The sequence below is a fragment of the Dipodomys ordii genome, unplaced genomic scaffold (assembly GCF_000151885.1).
Source record: "Dipodomys ordii isolate 6190 unplaced genomic scaffold, Dord_2.0 Scaffold23, whole genome shotgun sequence".
NCBI lineage: Eukaryota > Metazoa > Chordata > Mammalia > Rodentia > Heteromyidae > Dipodomys > Dipodomys ordii.
In genome coordinates this window covers 3,832,467-3,836,647 of record NW_012267239.1, presented here as the reverse complement: position 1 = coordinate 3,836,647, position 4,181 = coordinate 3,832,467, and the positions used below count along the sequence as shown (strand labels likewise).

The following is a 4,181-nucleotide window of genomic DNA, read 5'->3' as shown; positions in this document are numbered from 1 at the left end:
CTAGCCTTGAGCTGAAGAGCTGAGGGACAGCGCCCAGGCCCAGAGTTCAGGCCCCACAACCAACAAAAATCATTTAAAAATAAATTAAAAAAAAAAAAGAAAGAAAGAAAGTAGTCACAGCAGTATTCTAATGCTTGGTGCTTACACTTATGATATCCTTTTGTTTTTAATTATTTTTTTTCCTTCAGCCTGGCTTTGCTTTATATTTTTTGTGCGTTCTTGTAAACAACATATAATTTGAGTCTTGCTTTTTTCCACTAGTGTGACCATCATTTGCACATAAGGATGTGCACAATTATTGATATGGTTCTCTGTGTGTGTGTGTGTGTGTGTGTGTGTGTGTGTGTGTGTGTGTGTGTGCTGGTCCTGAGGCTTGAACTCATGGTCTGGGTGCATTTTTTGCTCAAGGCTGACACTGCCAACTTAACCCACAGCTCTAATTCTGGCTTTTTTGGTAATTAATTGGAAGTAAGGAATCTCATGGCTGGCTTGGCTCCATGATCCTCAGATCTCAGCCACCTGAGTAGCTAGGATTATAGATGTGAACCACTGGCCCCCAGCTCATCTTTTTCTTTTGGAATCTTGATTTTAGGTTTTATCAGAGAAAGTCCATTGGGTGAAAACTCACTAGCCCTGGGCTATAGTTTTCATTCCTAAGGCAAGGCCTTTCATAGAGACCTATAAGAGTTCCAAACTGTCTCCTGTCCGGTGGGGATGGCCATCCAGGAATTAGAGGGAATATTTACCCAATTTGAATCCACCCCTTTTTGGGTGTGCTGCTTTCCAGGGTTGTCCCTCAGTTTCCCCCTTCTGGAAGGTCTCATCTCCACCTCTGACTCCTCTGACTAGTAACTGAAACTTTCTGCTTTGATGTGGGATTTTGCCAGGCAGCACCTTCTCAATGAAAACTACACACACGCCCGGGTAGAATATTCTCCAGTTCTGCCTGTTCTTCCCCTCTTTCTTTCTTTCCTTCCTTCTTTCTTTCCTTCCCCGCCCCCCACTTCTTTCTTTCTTTCTTTCTTTTTTTTTTTTGGTTGGTCATGGGACCTGAACTCTGGGCTTGGGCGCTGTCCCTCAGCTCTTCAACTCAAAGCTTAGCGCTCTACCACTTGAGCCACAACACCACTTCCGGCTTTTTCTGCTTATGTGGTGCTGAGGAATCGAACCCAGGGCCTCATGCATGCAAGGCATAGCACTGTACCACTGAGCCACCTTCCCAGCCCCCCTACCCCACCACCCCACTTTCTTTTGCCTTCAACCATTTCTTGTTTTGTTTTGCTTTGCTTTTGTTGTTGTTGTTGTTGTGGGGTTTGAACTATGGGCCTGGTTGCTGTCCCTGAGCTCTTCAGCTCAAGGAGAGCACTCTACCACTTGAGCCACAGAGTCTCATGGACTTTCCTCCCTGGGCTGGGCTGGTTTTGATCCATGATCCTCAAATCTCAGCCTCCTTAGTAGCTAGGATTACAGGTGTGAGCCTCTGGCGCTGCCCAGCTATTTTGCTATGCTTTTTATGCAATGTTAGTACTATACAAGCTTTCTCTCTCTCTCTCTCTCTCTCTCTCTCTCTTTCTCCCTCTCTCCCTCTCTCCCTCTCCCTCTCCCTGTCTGTCTCTCTACCTTATTGCAGAGCTGGGAATGAGACCAGGATCTCATGCATGATGGGCAAGTGCTCTGACATTGAGCTATGGTCCCATAGCTCTCTAAGACTACTGTTGCTCTAAGACTTTCTTCTCTTTCTTCTCTCCTTATTCCCTTCTTCTTCCTTCCCTTCTTCCTCTATTAAAAAATTGTTATTGTATAGGTGATGTACAAAGGGGTTACAGTTACATGTCAAGGAAAGAGTACATTTCTTTTTGAACGGTGTCACCTCTTTCCTTCTTTTTTCTTTTCTTTTTTTGTTTAAATCCATTGTGAGGCTTGACCTCAGGACCGCTGTTCTGAGCTCTTTTGCTCAAGGCTAGCACTTTATCACTTTGAGCCACAGCACCACTTCTGGTTTTCTGGTGATTAATTGGAGGCTAGAGTCTCATGGGCTTTCCTGCCCAGGTTGGCTTTGAACCCTGATCCTCAGATCTCAACCTCCTGAGTACCTAGGATTATAGTTGTGAGCCACCAGTGCCCAGCTCTTCCCTTGTTTGCTCCAAGTTTTTCTCTCCTAGCTCCCTCACCCCACAAGTTGTATAATTCATTTTCAACATAGTGTCTAGGGAGTATCACTGCTGAATTAGTTCACCATTTGTCTCACCATTTCTGTGTTCTCCCTTACCCTCCCCAAAACATAAACTTACATACAAAGAAAGAGGTACAGAAATAAAAAACAGCCACAAAGGAGAAGGAAAAAAAAGAAGCAAAATAAATATAAAACCTCTTGTTTCCATTTCTTCTAGTTCTTTTTAATAAATCCTTCTTCTCTTTCTTCTCCTTTCTTCATTTCTCCTCCTCTCCCTCCTCTTTATTTCCCATTTTTTAAATTTAATATGCTAAACTTCAAATGGTTGTATAAGTGCCAGGCACCAGAGGCTCATACCTGTGATCCTAGCTACTCAGGAGGCTGAGATCTGAGCCAGGCTGGGCAAGGAAGTCCATGAGACTCTTAGCTCCTATTAACCACCAAAAAACTGGAAGCAGAGCTATGGCTTAAATGGTTGAATGCCAGTCTTGAGCAAAAAAGCTGAGGGACAGAGCCCAGGCCCTGAGTGCAAGCCCGAGTACTGAGACAAAACAACAACAAATGTTTTCTGCCAGTCCTCTGCTCGCACTCAAGGCCTGGGCGCTGTCCCTGATCTGCTTTTGCTCAAGGCTAGCACTCTACCACTTGAGCCACAGCACCACTTCCGGCCTTTTCTGTGTATGTGGTACTGAGGAATTGAACCCAGGGCTTCATGTATGAAGCACTCTACCACTAAGCCACATTCCCAAACCCCCCCCCCAATTTTTTTTTTCTATCAGTTATGGAGCTTGAGCTCTGGGCCTGGGCACTGTCCCTGAGTTCTTCAGCTCAAGGCTAGTAGTGCTCTAGAATTTGAGCCACAGCACCACTTCTGGTTTTCTGGTGGCTAATTGGAGATAAGAGTCTCTAAGGAGCTGGACACCAGTGGCTCACACCTGTCACACCTGTAATCAGGAGGAGACTGAGATCTGAGGATCACAGTTCAAAGCCAGCTAGTGCAGGAACATTTGTGAGACTCTTATCTCCAATTATCCACCAGAAAACTGGAAGTGGTGCTGTGGCTCAAGTGGTAGAGTGCTAGCCTTGAGCAGGAGAGCTCAGGGACTGCTCCCAAGCCCGGAGTTCGAGCCCTACAACTGATTTAAAAAAAAAAAAAGCCAGGTGCCAGTTCATGCCTATAATCCTAGGTACTCTGGAGGCTGAGATCTGAGGGTTATAGTTCAAAGCCAGCCTGGGCAGGAAAGTCCAGGAGGGTCTTATCTCCAAATAACCACCAGAAAACTGGAAGTGGCACTGTGACTCACGTGGTAGAGCGCTCTCCTTGAGCTGAAAAGCTGAGGGACAGCGCCCAGGACCAAAGTTCAAGCCCCACAACCAACAAAAAAAGTCTTTCAGAGACTTTTCTACCTGGGCTGGCTTGGAACTGATCCTCAGATCAGTTCCTGAATAGCTAGGGTTACAGGTGTGAGCCACCAGTGCCAGCCATAGGAAAAAAAAATTTTAAAGGCTGTACAAGGAGCTGCTTCTTAGTTACCCTTTTTATCATTCTCGCCCGTTCTTCTATTCTCCCCTCCCCCGTGTGTGTGTGTGTGTGTGTGTGTGTGTGTGTGTGTGTGTGTGGTGCATGCTTACTTCTGTCTCTGGCTCCTCCTTGCAGGGAGATCCTGGCCCCAAGGGAGAGCCTGGTGAGAAGAGCCACTGGGTAAGCTCTGACCCAGCCCTGACTCCCCCGCCTGCTCCCACTAAAAGTGCCCAGGAGAGAATTCTCTCACCTCCTGGGCGTGGGGGTGCCCCTCCACATCCCTAGCCTGGTCCCCCACCCCCCTCACAGCCCCACCCCATCCTGTCGCTCCATGGTGGGGGGCAAAGCCAGCACTGTTAGCAAACAGACCCCAAGCTCTGGGTCTCTTCCCTTGTTCTGTCCCCATCTTCCCTTGGGGCCTCCCCAGGCCAGGGGGAGGGTTGGGTGCCCCAAACAAGACTGCATTTCCCACTCCCTCCTGTGTTC

General features: G+C 47.3%; 1 protein-coding gene across 1 annotated transcript in view; it reads left to right on the top strand.

Moving 5' to 3' along the window:
- Ewsr1 (EWS RNA-binding protein 1) overlaps positions 1-4,181 on the top strand; it is a 53,389-nt gene that overhangs the window by 314 nt on the left and 48,894 nt on the right. The gene's annotated exons all lie outside the window — the stretch shown is intronic.